Source organism: Catharus ustulatus, chromosome 4 (assembly GCF_009819885.2).
Source record: "Catharus ustulatus isolate bCatUst1 chromosome 4, bCatUst1.pri.v2, whole genome shotgun sequence".
In the NCBI taxonomy this organism is placed as follows: domain Eukaryota; kingdom Metazoa; phylum Chordata; class Aves; order Passeriformes; family Turdidae; genus Catharus; species Catharus ustulatus.
In genome coordinates, this window is record NC_046224.1 from 73,481,789 (window position 1) to 73,499,566 (window position 17,778).

Sequence of the window (17,778 nt, forward strand, 5' to 3'; positions counted from 1 at the left end):
TGTGACACCATCACCCTCCTCCCCAGCAAACAAACAATTACCCTGTTGTGAACTCATACCACTTTTTGTTCATTATTTCCTCTTTTCTTAGTTTCATCTGAGTCTCAGTCTTAGCAGCTGTCCCACAAAACCTCAAACATAATTTTTCATCCCAACATGAGCATCACAAAAGGAAACTTTCCTCTCCCAGAAATGCCTTTTAAGGGGCTGTACACTTCAAAATCAATCCAATTCTGGAAAATTTGACTTTATATCTTTTCCCTTTTGAGAAAATATATTCCACATTGTCTGTAAAAAAGCTGAAATATAAAAAAAAATTGAGTACTCACAAGAGTGAAGAGAGTACAGCAACCAGCAGCCCCTCTGCTAAGGAACTATCCAAGCTGCAATTACCCACCTGATCCAAATTTAAGAGTTTGCCAGGAAGTGGGCTGGGTCAAAGAAATACTCAGACTTTAAAAAAAAGCCTTTTTAAGAAGCTTTTAGTTCTCTACATGAAATCACAAAAAGTGTTGAACTCTTCTATTGACAGCATTGCTCTTTCTTTTATATAATTTCCCAGCCAACATTTTGTGCTTTGTGGTAATATGTCAAACAGGGACCCTGTGCAGAAAACCCATATCCAAACCCTCTATACTTTCAACAGGAATCAATATTGATCATGTTTTTAAGCCAGCAGTTTATTCAAAGGATCCCCAACGTGCAGAAAACTTTACCCGAACAATAGCAACAGGCCATTATTATTATTTTTTGCAAGGAAATAAAAAAAAGGTAAATATCCTTACAGTAAAATATCCTTACAGTAAAATATATCTCTGTCAATTAGGCTTGGAATTCCCAAATTCAAACGGGCATTTGTCTACAGATATTTGGTACAATTTTGTACAAATGCTTCACTTGCACACCCACATCTTAACTTACTGTACTTCTCAGGTTTAATTCCTCAGACACATCCTTGTCTTGGATCTTCAATTTACATTTTAAACTAGTAAAACTGGACTAGAAAGAGGAGACCAAGTGTTGTGGGTTGGCGAGGTTTAGAAATTTTTCCCATTATTGTGTTAAGCTAGCCGGGATGGCTCTCCTATTAGCCGTTAAGAGCTGGAGATAAAGGACTGCTGAAGCAATGATGGCCCATTAGGGAAAGGTGGAGTCCTGCTTTTGTGTTCCGCAAGTAAGAGGACACTGGGGGTAGGAGAACCACACAGCTCGCCGGCCGAACTGGAGGAGAGAGGTTCCGTTTCTCCTGTTGGGATCAGGCTTCTTGGATTTGGACTGCTAAAGCTTTCTGCTTCCTCTGAACAACTGGGAACTGGGACGCCCACGGTGAGCAGAGTTTCCTTCCTCTCACCCTTTTCTTCCACCTGGGGTGGTGAGGCCATCTGGCCCCTCCCCTGCCCCTGCAGCAGCCGCGACTGAGAAGCCGCCCGCCCTGCTCCATCGGAGAGCCATCGGTGACTGACAAAGGGACTGGGACTGAATTCCATTCTGTTCTGTCACTGTTTTTTTTTTCTTTCGTATAGCTGATGCTGTTTTTGTTTGTCTTATAAATATTTCAGTAAAGAACTGTTATTCCCAACCTATACCTTTTTTGTGCCTGCGAGTTCCTGAATTCCCTTTTCCTGGTAATACTGTCCCTTTAAACCTGGACAGATCTTGGCGCCCAACGTGGGGCACGAGGTTAAGGAATAACAGTTCTTCGGTTGCCTGAGACTGTTTTTTTTGTGTGTGTGCTAGCAACATGTGGTCCAGTTTAATCTGGTTTGGGCTGCACGTGTTCATACATGTATATCTCCCATTTGCAAACCCTTACATAAGCATGGGCCCTGTAACTAAGGCTACTGTAACTGTTATCGAACTTGCTTTATGGGTTGATAAGGTGAGGAATTCATGGATTTTTAACTTCCTTTGGACGGCGGGTACATGGATTCAGGGATACCACACACTAAATGCATGTTTTTGGGATTACTTTAATAATGGCACCTACTGTGAGGGAATAACACCAGGGGAAATTTTCTCCCAACCCCTCACCCAAATTTTTGGGGCTACCCCACCAGTTTTTGAAGGATTCAGATTTCCTCTGAATGCTAATGATATCGTACAGTGGCTGGTGTTACTGATAGGCTTGTCCTATTTAACATTAAGAGATAACGGGGGATTGAGCTGGATAACAACTCTGATACCTACTCCAGGAAATAGGGGTGCTGCCACAGAGCCTGACCCTGCCCCAGAGACTAGGGATGCTGCCACAGAGACTGACCCTGCCCCAGAGACTAGGGATGCTGCCACAGAGCCTGACCCTGCCCCAGAGACTAGGGATGCTGCCACAGAACCTGACCCTGCCCCAGAGACTAGGGATGCTGCCACAGAACCTGACCCTGCCCCAAAGACTAGGGATGCTGCCCCAGAGCCTGACCCTGCCCCACAGCCCATCTCAGAAAGAAACCAACCGGAGTGGGTGGGGCTTCTAGTGAAGCAGATGAGTGAGATGGGCCAGATGATGAAGGAGTACCTCTCCCCAGCTGGTGAGAAGCCCTGCCATAAAGGGGGAGAATCCAGTGATGCTGTAGTGGAACCCATAGGTGTTACATCTGCCCAGGGTCCAGCTGAATTGCAAGGGCACTCACAGCCAGCAGCAGTCGCCCCTGTAGAAACTAGGAAGTCTAAAATGAAAGCAAGGCACCTAGACAAAGAGGACCAGAGAGGAGGGCCCTCACAACCAGCAGGGGAGCCAGAGGTTGAAATCATCACTGAGTCCCTGTCTTATGAAAATCTCCGCAATCTGCGGAAAGATATTGCACGACGGGGCCGGGAGGCTTTGACAACTTGGTTACTTCGGGTCTGGGACCTTATGGGTACAGGTGTGCACTTGGATGGTACAGAGGCAAGGAATTTGGGATCCTTGTCCCAGGACTCAGGTGTGGACCAAATATTCGTAAGGGAGCCAGGCCCACTTCCCCTCTGGGAGCGGCTTTTAATGAGTGTAAGAGAGAGGTTTGTCAACAAAGAAAGAATGCAGGAGTACCATAATAGAACGCATTGGAAAACCGTTGAGGAAGGGATTCAACAGCTGAGAGAGGTGGCGGTACTGGAGGTACTCTTTGGGAGGGATGGACAGCACGACAATGACCCTGACAAGGTCAGGTGCACAGGTCACATGCTGTGGAACCTGGCAAACCGAGGGCCATCTCAATACACCACCTTCATTGCAATGATTAATGCTGATGAGCACCGAGAAACAGTGAGCTCTGTTGCTAACAAGCTTAGGGATTTTCACAGTATGATGAATGGCGTAGTCCAGGCCCAGGTTTCTTCCGTGGTCCAAGAGATGAGGGGGATGAGGGAGGAGATCAGGGAGGTGAGGGGGATGAGAGGTGACATAAGTGAGATGAGGGAGGAGATCAGGAAGATCAAGGCAGCACCAGTGCGAGCCTCATACCCCAAGGTTACAGCCCCACGCCCCTCAGCTAGTGGAAGAGGGTACACCCCACGAGCTGACCTATGGTTTTTCCTGCGTGACCATGGGGAAGACATGGGAAAATGGGATGGGAAACCCACTTCTGTCTTGGCAGCACGGGTGCGTCAACTCAGGGAGGGAAATGCTAACCGAGGGAGCTACACTAAAGTGAAGGTAGCCTCAACCTCCCATGACCAAGGTGCTGGGCATTACAGAAGGGAGGATGATCTGTCAGACCCACTTGAAGGAACCTCCACTATGTATGTTCAGGAAAGGAGTAATAGCCAGGGCTAGAGGGGCCCTGCCTCTAGCCAGGGAGAGGCACGGGATAACAGAGTCTATTGGATGGTGTGGATCCGATGGCCTGGCACATCAGAACCACAAGAATACAGGGTATTAGTTGATACTGGTTCACAATGCACTCTAATACCATCAGAACATGTGGGGGAAGAGCGTGTTTCCATTGTTGGGGTGACAGGGGGATCACAGGAATTGTCTTTGCTGGAAGCTGAGGTGAGCCTAACAGGAGAGGGGTGGCAGAAACATCCGATTGTAACTGGCCCAGAGGCACCGCCCATTCTAGGCATAGATTTTCTCAGGAGTGGCTACTACAAAGACCCAAAGGGATACAGATGGGCTTTTGGAATAGCTGCTGTAGTGGCAGAGGGCATTAAGCAGTTGAACACCTTGCCTGGACTGTCAGAAAACCCATCTGCAGTGGGACTCCTGAAGGTGGAAGAGCAACGAGTGCCAATTGCCACCTCAACAGTGCACCGCCGGCAGTACCGGACGAATCGAGATGCCGTGATCCCCATCCACAAAATGATCCGTGAGCTGGAGAGCCAAGGGGTGGTCAGCAAAACCCACTCACCCTTCAACAGCCCCATCTGGCCAGTGCGCAAGTCTGATGGAGAATGGAGATTGACTGTGGACTATCGTGCGTTGAACGAAGTGACTCCACCACTGAGCGCTGCCGTGCCAGACATGCTGGAACTCCAGTACGAGCTGGAGTCCAAGGCAGCAAGGTGGTATGCCACCATTGACATTGCCAACGCATTTTTCTCCATTCCCCTGGCAGCAGAGTGCAGGCCTCAGTTTGCCTTTACATGGAGGGGCGTGCAGTACACCTGGAATCGTCTGCCCCAGGGGTGGAAACACAGCCCCACTATCTGTCATGGACTGATCCAGGCTGCACTGGAAAAGGGTGAGGCTCCAGAACACCTGCAATACATAGATGACATCATTGTGTGGGGGAACACGGCAGTGGAGGTATTTGAGAAAGGAGAAAAGATCATCCAGATTCTGCTGAGAGCCGGCTTTGCCATTAAAAAGAGCAAAGTCAAAGGACCTGCCCGAGAGATCCAGTTCCTGGGAGTAAAGTGGCAAGATGGACGGCGCCAGATCCCCACTGAGGTCATCAATAAGATCACCGCAATGTCTCCACCAACCAGCAAGAAGGAAACACAAGCTTTCCTAGGTGCCATAGGCTTTTGGAGAATGCACATTCCTGAGTACAGCCAGATTGTGAGCCCTCTCTACCTGGTCACCCGTAAGAAGAACGATTTCCACTGGGGTGCTGAGCAGCAGCAAGCCTTTGCCCAGATCAAGCAGGAGATCGCTCATGCAGTGGCCCTTGGCCCAGTCAGGACGGGACCAGAGGTAAAGAATGTGCTTTATTCTGCAGCCGGGAACCATGGCTTGTCCTGGAGCCTTTGGCAGAAGGTGCCTGGGGAGACTCGAGGCCGACCTCTGGGATTCTGGAGCCGGAGCTACAGAGGGTCTGAAGCCAACTACACTCCCACAGAGAAGGAGATCTTGGCTGCCTATGAAGGAGTCCAAGCTGCCTCAGAGGTGATTGGGACGGAAGCACAACTCCTCCTGGCACCCCGACTACCAGTGCTGGGGTGGATGTTCAAAGGAAAGGTTCCCTCTACCCACCACGCCACCGACGCCACATGGAGCAAGTGGATTGCCCTCATCACGCAACGCGCCCGCATCGGAAACCCAAATCGCCCTGGGATTTTGGAGATAATTACAAACTGGCCAGAAGGTGAAAATTTTGGTCTCGCCGATGATGAGGAGCAAGAACAAGTGAGCCGCGCTGAGGAAGCCCCACCGTATAACCAACTGCCAGCAGATGAAACATGCTACGCTCTTTTCACCGACGGCTCCTGCCGCGTCGTGGGAATGAACCGGAAGTGGAAAGCAGCCGTATGGAGCCCCACTCGACAGGTTGCACAAGCTACTGAAGGAGAAGGTGGATCAAGTCAATTTGCTGAACTCAAAGCTGTTCAGCTGGCCCTGGACATTGCTGAAAGAGAAAAGTGGCCAAAGCTCTACCTTTATACTGACTCGTGGATGGTAGCCAATGCTCTGTGGGGTTGGCTGGAAAGGTGGAAAAAGGCAAACTGGCAACGTAGGGGAAAACCAATCTGGGCTGCCGACGAGTGGAAAGACATTGCCACCCGGGTAGAGAAGCTACCTGTGAAAGTTCGTCATGTGGATGCCCATGTCCCCAAGAGTCGGGCTAATGAGGAACACCAACACAACGAGCAGGTTGATCAGGCCTCAAAGATAGAGGTGTCACAAATAGACCTGGATTGGCAACACAAGGGAGAATTGTTCCTGGCTCGATGGGCCCATGACGCCTCAGGTCATCAGGGCAGAGATGCCACGTATAAGTGGGCACGAGACCGAGGGGTGGATCTAACCATGGACAGTATCTCTCAAGTCATCCATGACTGTGATACGTGCGCTGCCATCAAACAGGCCAAGCGAGTGAAGCCCCTCTGGTATGGCGGGCGTTGGTCCAAATATAAGTACGGGGAGGCCTGGCAGATTGACTACATCACACTGCCTCAGACCCGCCAAGGCAAGCGCTACGTGCTGACCATGGTGGAAGCCACCACCGGATGGTTGGAGACCTACCCTGTGCCTCATGCCACTGCTCGGAACACCATCCTGGGCCTTGAGAAACAGGTCCTTTGGAGACATGGCACCCCTGAGAGAATTGAGTCAGACAACGGGACTCATTTCAAGAACAGCCTCATAAACAGCTGGGCTAGGGAACACGGCATTGAGTGGGTGTACCATATTCCCTACCATGCACCTGCAGCTGGGAAGGTCGAACGGTGCAATGGCCTGCTTAAAACCACCTTGAAGGCACTGGGTGGGGGGACTTTCAAGAACTGGGAAAGTAATCTACCAAAGGCCACATGGTTAGTGAATACCCGAGGTTCCACTAACCGAGCAGGCCCTGCCCAATCTGAGCTCTTGGGAACACCAGATGGGGATAAGGTTCCAGTGATACACATGAGAGGTATGCTAGGGAAAACTGTTTGGGTGAACTCTGCCTCCAGCAAAGACAATCCTGTCCGTGGGGTGGTTTTTGCTCAAGGACCAGGTTGTACCTGGTGGGTGATGCAAAAGGATGGAGAAACCCGATGCATACCCCAAGGAGACCTTGTTCTGGGGTGAACTACCTATGATACTGTGTCTGTAACTGCATGTATGTATGTAATTTAAAGGTTCTAATTTAATGTAGTATGTTAGCATGGAAAAAATTTGGGGTGGATAATGTTGTGGGTTGGCGAGGTTTAGAAATTTTTCCCATTATTGTGTTAAGCTAGCCGGGATGGCTCTCCTATTAGCCGTTAAGAGCTGGAGATAAAGGACTGCTGAAGCAATGATGGCCCATTAGGGAAAGGTGGAGTCCTGCTTTTGTGTTCCGCAAGTAAGAGGACACTGGGGGTAGGAGAACCACACAGCTCGCCGGCCGAACTGGAGGAGAGAGGTTCCGTTTCTCCTGTTGGGATCAGGCTTCTTGGATTTGGACTGCTAAAGCTTTCTGCTTCCTCTGAACAACTGGGAACTGGGACGCCCACGGTGAGCAGAGTTTCCTTCCTCTCACCCTTTTCTTCCACCTGGGGTGGTGAGGCCATCTGGCCCCTCCCCTGCCCCTGCAGCAGCCGCGACTGAGAAGCCGCCCGCCCTGCTCCATCGGAGAGCCATCGGTGACTGACAAAGGGACTGGGACTGAATTCCATTCTGTTCTGTCACTGTTTTTTTTTTCTTTCGTATAGCTGATGCTGTTTTTGTTTGTCTTATAAATATTTCAGTAAAGAACTGTTATTCCCAACCTATACCTTTTTTGTGCCTGCGAGTTCCTGAATTCCCTTTTCCTGGTAATACTGTCCCTTTAAACCTGGACACCAAGGAATAAAATGACTTCTACAGGTTTGCTTCTTGGACCAATATTGGAACTGGTAATAACATCAAATTCTCCTGATGCCTGGTCTAGCGTTATTAGCACAGGCTCAACTTTATTTTAAACCAAAGTTGTTGGAAAACAGACTGAGTCTAAATTTTGTGTGTCTTACCTGAATGCAAATTTGCAGTCAGACTTTCATTTTTGTAGAGCTATCATATAGCACCATACAGATTTTTCAGGGTTTATTGTGCACAAATGATAATTGTGATAACTGGAGAATGACAAACTCGTGCCTGAGTCTCAGGGAACCAAACTGAACTCAGTTCAGATGCACAAAGGCTCCAGCCTGCAGGAAAGGTATAATCATCCTGACTAGTGAATAAAAACCATTTAGGTCATACCACAGAAGTACTCAAAAATCAACACTGCCCTGAATGCAAAATGAGATTGAAACCAATAGCTAGCCTGAACTTTGTTCACAAATTCAAATTTGCAACAGCAGCAATGCCAGCTCTCACTGTTTTCTTTGGGACTGTTGTGATATTTGTTGTTCTTCTTAAAGTCCTGACACCTGTGGTCAAGGGATTAGGTGTTGATCTCTGCTTTCTTCTGAAATAAAAGTAACTTTTTCAAGTTTGAGGAAATGCTTCTAAATGCTTTGGAGCAGAAAGCTCAGGGTGAGAGTGCTGTTAATAGCACCTGTGGAGCTGCTAGTAAGCCATTGTGGTTTTTTGGGGTTGTTTCCTTCCTTCCTTCCTTCCTTCCTTCCTTCCTTCCTTCCTTCCTTCCTTCCTTCCTTCCTTCCTTCCTTCCTTCCTTCCTTCCTTCCTTCCTCCCTTCCTCCCTTCCTCCCTTCCTTCCTTCCTTCCCTCCTTCCTTCCTTCCTTCCCTCCTTCCCTCCCTCCCTCCCTCCCTTTCTTTCCTTCCTTCTTTTCTTTCTTTCTCTCCCCAAGCTGTCTGCTATCAAGGTTTTTTGAAAGCTGCTTGCCTGTGCTCTGCTCAGGTAAAGAATAGGCAGACCAAATCCATGTTTAATTCTTCAGACAAAAAGATAAAGAAAGTTAATGGAAAAAAATTACCTCTAGGCCATATTTGCTCCCAGGATTTGCTCCAATATCATGGTTTTCTTGCCAGGTGAGATGCATGTGGGACTCAGGATGTTTCTGTAGCCCAAGAGGTTGTGCAGACACACTTGCATGTGAGAAAGCTTCCCAGTGCTGTCCTTTCCACGTCCTGCTCCAACTGGACAAATCGTGTACAGGATGTGCTCCAGTTCTCAGTCTTGAAATTTCAAACCACTCCCATGGCTATGATTTAATAGGCAGTCTGATCAGGTGCTGTTCATAAGCAATATGATTTATAAAAAAGAAAATAATATTTGTGAGCAGCCACAAGGCAAAATTTGATGTTATTGTTAATTTTGCTAAGATTGGCTAGTTAAAAAAAATACAGAAATCAAAGATTGGAGATGGCCATTGGGCCATGGGAAGAAGAATAAACAAATAACATCTTCATATATTTTCTGTTTTTCATGGAGTTCTCCTGGAAGGGCCAATCTGAATCTGGATAATAATTGTGGTTATGCTTCTAGAGTGAAGAAGTGTGAATTCTCCTAATGAACAGGGTGTCCCCTCACCCAGTGAACAATTCTCATTTCTGATGTTGTTTGAATCCCTCTTTAAAACAAAAGGTTTAAAATATGAGAAACAGAAGTCAAGGATACAATTTTTTTTCTATCTGGGACTTTCACTTACCCTCACAAGAAACAAATGGCACCAGTGAAGTTGTGCTGGGTTTCCACCTCTGTAGGAAGTCCAGTACCAATTCCTGCATGAATGAATAATGTGTGTTAAATGTGATCCACCCTGCAAAGTCTTCATTCAAGATATTTCTGTTCAAGGGAAAATTATCATAGCAGACCTAGCTCCCAAAGTTCAAATTCCAACTTTCCCAGTGTTTGGAAAAAACATAATATTTACCAATTACTTTCACATTTTTTAAATTTTCATATACATCTACATCCTTGTACATAAATAAATATTCCAAATACTTTATGGCCTTTATAGCTGTTTATTCCAAATGAAATAAACCAGGCAATGTAAAAACTAGATTACAGAGGAGATTTTATCTGCTGCTCTGAGGCCAGGTGTGCACATAACCAACAGTGGGAAAGCACATTTCTAATTTTGCTGAACCACAAGACTGAAAATCAAATGAGAATTTCCATTCAGAGAGAGCAGGCTTCCTTTAAGGGCATGAAGGGGAGATGTATGATGTAAGAAAAGCATATTCAGGTATTGTCTGCCTTGATTTTACCATCTATTTTGGTTTTTCAAAGGAGTAGGAGACTAACTGGCTTGCATTCCTAGCAAGTTGGGCTTACAATTGTTACTGAAGTGTAATAGCTCCCCCTGCCAGGTTTAGATAATAAGCTACATTTCATACATGTGTAGATACCTTCACACACACTCCAGAAATAAATTAACACCTATGTTACCATTTGCTGTCACTGCTTTAATCTTCAATGATTATTAGATCAAAAGAAAAAAAAAAGTACGTGCCCCTGATACCTAATGTGTATTAAAGTAATTCTGTAAAACTTTCAAAGAAGCAGATATTAATATTAATTTGAATTCAGTGTAGGCAAGAGAAATGTAAAATTATTCCAAGCAGTAAGGGAGAATTAAACTAAATTACAAAATTTAAATTTTGTTTTAATTTACTGTTAACTTTTCAGTCTTCTATAAAATGAACCTATTTTTAAATCTCAGGCAATTAATTAAATGAAAAATAATTGTGGTCTAAAAGTGTTGACTGCTGGCAAGCTGGGACCAAATTCTTGTTGTGTTGCACTGTGTTTGGTCTATTTTTGTCTTCAATAAAACTGATTAAAAGAGTACAGCCCTAACAGCCTTAACCTTCAGAAACCTACATTTATGACTGAAAGAAATCCTTCAGGATGATTCTGAAAGTCAGGCTATTAAAAAAGAAATCATACTTGAACAGGTAGAATTCAAATCTCTCATGAAGTCCCTGATCTTGAAAACACTCAACAGCTCTATGGACACGTGAAAAATGTCTTAATACATGTCTATATCTATAGAGGAGATTCAATTGTAATGACTGGGCTGAAGTCCTGAAAATCTGAGTATGAAAGTATGTAATAATAAATAATAACAATACCAATAAAAAATGAAAATGAAAATAAAAATACAAGTAAAAATTAAAATTAACATTAAAGTTATAACAATAATAACTTATTCAAGAAAATATATTTTTGCCATCCTCTGCCTCCTCTTCCATCTCATCCCCATCCTGGTTTATGTATTAATATTTAGACCCAGCAAATTTTTTGATAATCTTGCAGTTAATTTTCAATGAGTCAGTCAGGCATCCTTCACCTTTAGTGCAAATTACGAGTGTATGTGATTAATGAATTTTTTATTGCTGGCTGTTTACTAGAGTCAGTTCAAAATACTAAGGAACTCTAAATTAGGTCCCATGGAAATCGTGGAATTGTTTAGGAAAACATAAGTAAAAAATTTGTTTCTCTACTTTTCTTTTCCAACTGCTGCTATTTGAGGTCACCTATTTTCCAAACTGGGAAAAGAGATTTTCCAATGAGTTCATCAAGTCCTTAAATTTAATGTCCTATTCTGGAAGGAGCTGGACTGGTAAGAACAAAAGGAGAGGTGACATGGCACTGAGGGAATCAAAAAGGTGCTTGCTGAAAAAAAAAAAATTCCTCTAGGAGACACCAGTGCTGACTTTAGGAGGGAAGGCCCTGGCAGAGCCAAGTCAGGCTGGTGCTGGAGCCTGTTTTGTCTCTCTGTAAAAGATGTTAGAACAGGAAGTGTTTATATGGTGCTAAAAGCCGCTTTGATCCCACCGTGGTGACGGAGCTGACAACAGCAGTGAACACTTGTATAGTCTGACTGTCATGGTTTAAGATGCTGAGCTTTAGGAATACACAAGAGGAGATAAAATTGAGATGAAGATAAATGCACTTATTTCCTCATGGCTACTCCATTTCATTAGCATGGGAATTCTCAGGCACAAAAAGCAGCACATTCAGAAAAAGTAATCTGACAGACACCTGTTTTTGAAGACAGTCCATTGCTAAGTGAGAAAGACAAGTATATACTTCAAATTTTTTTTGCCCATTGTTTCACCCTTATTCGTCTCATAATTTCTAAGAAGAAAAATAAGAAAAAAATTCCTCTCATTTAATGCTTTGAATATTAAACCATTGTACACTTCTGAGGCGGTGATCAACCCCAAGCTCATATCCTGTGCTGCTGACAGCTCTAATGGTATCAGTATGGATCCCAGGAAAAGCTGCAGTAAATTGAAGTTAAGGAATTTTTGTAGCTTGACATCTTGTGTCCCTTATAAGTGAAATGATTTTTTTTTTTATGTTTGTGTGAAATCAAAGTCAAGACTCCTATTCAACACAAATAGGGACCTATTTTGCCCATTTCACCAGAAGTTTGAGAAGTGAATACTTGGTTTGAGAGACACTAAATAAATACAAGAACTTGTGAAAATGAAGTTTGAGAGGAAATATTGCAGATTCCCTAGATTAATAACACCTTAAATTTCCCTTCTTGAGTCTGGATTCAGGAATCTATCTAGTAGGAGGAAAATTCCATTTAAAAAAATGAAATAAAAAATTAATCACACATCAGAGAACTTTGTATATTAGGCATTTTGTCTTTCATAAAAGCATTACAGAGACAGAAAATAAAACAATACATGTTGATTTTTTGGGAGAGTACAAGTCAAGAATAGAAAAAACCATCAAAGCTTTTATGGGAGGTGGACAATAATAATTTTTATACTGTAATGGTCTGCTTTCACCATTAGAAGACTTTAAATCTCTTTTGTATGATTAAGGTACACAGGTCTTAAAATGGAGAAAAGTGAAATGGTCGAGAGGTGACCAGGAAGAACAAGTGCACAGGCAAAGGACAAAGCACTTCTGTCCATGCCTCAAAGAGATTGCGGTACGGTTTGATTTGAGTTTAGATCTGTTACTAAGCACAGAAAGTTTTGTAAATGCATAATTAGCATGTCCATTTGACAGCCTACATGATCTGCCAGTACATCTGAGGGAGAAGATCAAAGGAAAGAATTCACAGACTTGTGCATGCAACTATGGAGTTATTGTATGACGTTTTTCACTTTAACTACAAATTCTACTTGTATGTAAAAATGTCATTTACATTTTTGCAGAAGTTCTTCTAAATTAACTTTCATTATTTATTAATTTAACCTGATGATGTCTTATAATTAGAACTGCTGAGAGATTGACTACAGTGACTTCCCTATAATTAGAACTGCATTGTTCACAACTGTAGAAGTTTTTAACGTACTCAATCACACCTCTGGTTGCTTGAGGAATGAAGTGGGTGAAAAGACTGAAAGACTCTAAAAATATGGGCACATGTAAATACATATAACGATAATGTTACAAATTTAGTCTAAGAGTAGTTTAATTTAAATGATTTAGGTGTTATTCTGATATGGAAAGAAGCAGTAGAAAAGTGAATGGTAGCCCAGAAATTGTTAAATTATACATATGGGTTCCTTGGAGGTCTGGTTATATAGCTATATATATGCATTTTGATATAGGAAATGCAGGGATATAGGAATAATTTGATATTGTGGCAAATGATAGTTGCATACCATAATAATAGTTACTGTTTATTTACAGTAGTATGAATTATCTCCATGTTATGCTGGAATAACAGAGACATAGATCTGGTCACTGACTTTGCCCAACATTCCTTTCAGCCAAAGAGTGACAGAACCAGAAATTATCCCATTCTCTTTTAAAATGAAGGGAAATCATGGAGTAGGGACATCATTAAACTGTAGGTTTAACTCACCCCCTTTATTTCATACCAGAAGTTTTGCATTGTGCATCTGGGTCTTTAATGGGCCCAGCAAAGACAAAACAAAGATGTTCTGTTCCCACTGACCCCCCTGGCTATGGCAAATCCCTGAGGTGCAAGGCAGAGAGGCAGGGAGAGCAACTTAACTTTTTCAGGAGAGCTAAAATACTGAGATGGCAAGGCAGCAAAACCTTCCACTCTCCAGATGGAGCATTGTTAATATTCTGGATTTGTGGCGCTGTGCTATTTTGAAACAAATAAAGCAAAGTCATAAAAAATGAAGTTTATTTGCCATATGGTTGTTTATTTCTCTGTGCTCCAGCTCAGAGATAAGTAATGTATGGTTCCTCAATATGGCACATGCACACACTCCTCCCAAGTGCATAGGATCCAGCACACCTAGATTAACACAAGCCAAACTCCTTTTGATTGCACTGAACATGTGGCATCGTGGCTTAAGGGATTTTCTCCTGCGGTTGAAGTATAAGACATGTTTGACAGCCAGCAGAGGAAAAGATCCATTTAGGACTGAAAGGAGGAGTACAGGGGGAAGAAGCAGGTGGATGCAAAGGCACAAAAGATAACGTGGCTGGTTGTTCAACGTTTTCTATGTGAAATTAGTGCTTGGCAATTTGGGATTCTAGCAGCCCGAACAAAGATTTGTCCAAAGGGAGAGTGAAACATGAGCAGCAGCCTCCCTGGCTCACCAGCATCAGGAGATTTGAGCTGATACAAATGTGAGCAGACAAAAATTTCTAGAACCCACCAGAGAATGACCAGAAATGGCAAAACTTCCAGTACACTTCAGACACTCACAGGTGTGGTCAGGGAAAGAGTGTTGCCTGCATTACAGGCATTTCATGGCATTTGACAGTAAATATAAATAGCATGTATAAACATATTTATATTTTTAATAAAATATAGAAAGCATTATCTAGCTAATGTTGACTCAGTCTCCAGAATTTTCCTTTGCAGCAAAGGGCAGCCACAGTGTGTTGGTCTTTCTGCCCTCTCCCCTCTTATTTCAGCAGGTGCACTTTGAACTGTTTAAAAAACAGTGAAAATAAAATAAACTTACTAAGGAATTTAACATTTTGTGTTAGTTAATTTTCCTGAATTTGTCAAAGCAATCAAAGGAAGGCTGGGCCTGCCACAAGCACAAGAACTTCAGAAGATTAGCGCATCTTTCTCTGTCTCTTGTAGGAGAGCATAGGTGTGTATCTTCTGCTGTGCTGCAGGAGGATAAAAGCAGGGCTGAGGATGCCAGTGTTACACTGTAGGTAATATTATCCTGGCAATAGGACAGTTCCAACCTGAAATGGGTAACTTAGAGAAGCTACTCCATTCCTTTTACCTTTTTTGGTCCTGATTTGAGTTTTTCTCTGTTGTTTCTAGGATATGAATGAAGTTTGGAGTAGAAACACTACACCACTGCACCTGCAAGTGCATGTAAACACAGAATTCTTTTGGGGGATATTACCACTCCCAGTCTCACAGCTCAGTGATGACCCTATAATGCTCATGGGGAAAAAAAACCAAAACAAAACAACAAAACAAAACAAAAAAAAAAATCCCAAAACAAAACAAAACAAAACAGATTTTAAAAAGTGTACTGAGAAGCTCACTCTCAAAGCAGTTATTCTCACACCTTCCCCTGACTGTTCATTTAGGACAGCCATTTAAGAAAATCAATGACAACATATAGTATAATTTAAATTACATTTTTGTCATTTAAATTTTGTCATTTCAACCAATGACATTCCAACCAAAGGCCCAAACCAAGGAAATAAGGGTATGGTGCCCACAGAAAACCAACAATGTCTTTTTTTTTTGTTTGCTTTGTTTTATTTTGATGGAGGTGAGACCTCAGAGCTCCTGCAGGTTTTGCTGTGCAGAAAGTTCTGAGTAGGTATTGAGAGTAACTGGAGGGGTGAAAGTGTGTTAGCTCATCCATTTTATTTCTGGATAACAAGGCAGAACTTATCTGCTGGTAGCTCTCTGGCTATTCTGGTGATAGGAACCTCAGTACAAAGCACTTAGGCATGCACTTAATTTTAAACCCAGTAGTAATCCTGATTGAATCAAGACTCTACCTTTGTGCTTAAAGTAAAGCATGTGCTTAAGTACCTTTTTGTATAGGGGCCTTAATTACATTATGTGTGTGAGAGGATATGATAATTTTAGTTGGCTTTCCCAAGAGAGCCTTTATTTAATAAAATAACTAGGTTTAATACTCCACAGAGTCATATGGGAACAGAACTGTGCTCCTCCTCCTGAAGCCCAGCACAGGGTAGACTGTATTTAATTGTTGGAAGCACAGAAAGTGCTGAAATGCTGTATGTCTTAATACTAAACTGCAAAAGCATGTTTGTTTCTATTATGGAATACCTTAGGAAACCCCTGTGCAATGCTACCACCAGTTTTTCATAACTATGTTTGAATTTACTGATGTTCTGTTCCAGACTGCAGCTGTTTTACTAGATGAGAGAATGGGACATCAAGTACAATTAACAGGAATTTCTTTAAAGAGAAGGAATGCAAACAAAGCAAAAATAAAACTAATTTTCTTTCCCAACAGAATCACCTGCTCCAGTGAGGAAAACTCTGCACAATAAGACCAAAATAAAAGTGGAGCAGATCTGTTTGCAAATAGTTTCCCCAAAAGCCCTTATTATGATTATTCTATGTTGTTCTGTGTGAAAAGAACATCACACAGAAGTGGTGAGCAGAGGAAGCACTGGTGAGCTCACTGTAGATCCTCAGACATCATGCTGAGGTGTTCATTTCATCCTTTGATTCTCCACAACACATCACCAAAATGTTTCCTGCACTCCCTGCTGCTCCCAAAAGTTACAGGTAACACTTTCAGGTAGTTATTTGGGCTGGGCAACTGCAGGCAGGTGGAACCCAAGAGCCAGGATTTCACCTGAGCCTTACACTGCACAATTTACTTTGACAGCTATAGAGTCTGGGAGAGACTTTTTCGTATTTTTTTGGGTCCATTTCAAGTGGTTTTGTGTATATAGCACGAGTCTTTGTACAAAAACATTACATTCAGCAGACCAGAGCTTCTTAAAAGTAGTTTCCCATAGTTGTTACTGACTGCAGAAGGTACAAACTGCAGTAACTCTTGTGAAAAAGCTGAAGCAAAGCTGAGTCATATCACATCAGGATCTGACAATTTTTCATCACTTTATTGGTTTGTAGCAGCAAAGCTGATTTTGCTTAAAAGGCAAAGAGCAACAATTTCTACCAGTTGATGAATACATACTGTGGTTTTATGCCATGGTCAGGTTCCATGTTATGTTACTTTGACAGCATCACAGCGTGCTTTTGCTTAAAAAGAGTCCTCAGCTGGGAAAAGAACAAAAATATTTTGAATTAATATTAGAAAGACACTTACATAAAAATAAAATAAAATGAAGTAAGAAGGCATTATTATATTATTTGTTTACAGACTTTTTTATGGAAAAAATATCTTTTACCTCAAAGTAGAGACCGAGATTTTAGCCCACTCTTATAATTTAATATATGTAGTAATTTAGAATTAGGTTTTACTAAGCAAAAGATTAAAAAAAATATATCCATTAGAAGTGTTAAGTGGCTTTCAAGAAACTTTTACTCAGTTCTCTTTGGGATTGACTAGCAAAAGGGATTTATGGAGCTAAGAGCAGCCTCATGCACCCAACTTGCACGGTTTAACTCCTCATGATCTATGGTCAGATGCTACCTTTTGGCCATCAGCCTGTCTGTAGCTGTGCAGGATCAGATATTCCTATTCAAATCAGAATGCCTAGATTCAAATCAGATCACATTTCCCAACGCCTGGAATGCAGTGATCCTTTTACAGCACCTTCTCATTGAGGGAGGAATGGATTAACAGCAGTGACATATCTGTGGGGTTTTTCACAGAAATCCCAGCAGCTGTGCCATCCCACAGGTGTGCAGTGCAAATGAAGGTCTGCAGTCCCTTCCCAGAATGCAGAGTAACAGAGAAATTACTATTTCAATAGCTACATGCTCAGGAGTGTCCTCCCCAAGTGTGGGCAAGCAGGGCTGACTGCTTTTCCAATCCTGTGTTAATGGCTGTGAGGGTGTACAAGCCCTCATGCAGGATTTTAGGGGACAGGTTGGATAAAACCAGCCTGGCTGTTAGGAAATTGCAGTTTAAAAAGTGATTTTCAATAATGTTACTATTTACAGGCTTAACCTTG

At 42.9% G+C, this 17,778-nt stretch overlaps 1 long non-coding RNA gene across 1 annotated transcript in view; it reads right to left on the reverse strand.

Moving 5' to 3' along the window:
• Positions 1-8,754: 8,754 nt before the first annotated feature.
• LOC116995712 overlaps positions 8,755-17,778 on the reverse strand; it is a 78,153-nt gene continuing 69,129 nt past the window's right edge. The window contains exons 11-13 of the long non-coding RNA XR_004417771.1: positions 16,836-16,918; positions 9,422-9,494; positions 8,755-9,004 (exon numbers count right to left, since the gene is read on the reverse strand). This is a non-coding gene — a long non-coding RNA (uncharacterized LOC116995712). The remainder of the gene's footprint in view (positions 9,005-9,421; positions 9,495-16,835; positions 16,919-17,778) is intronic.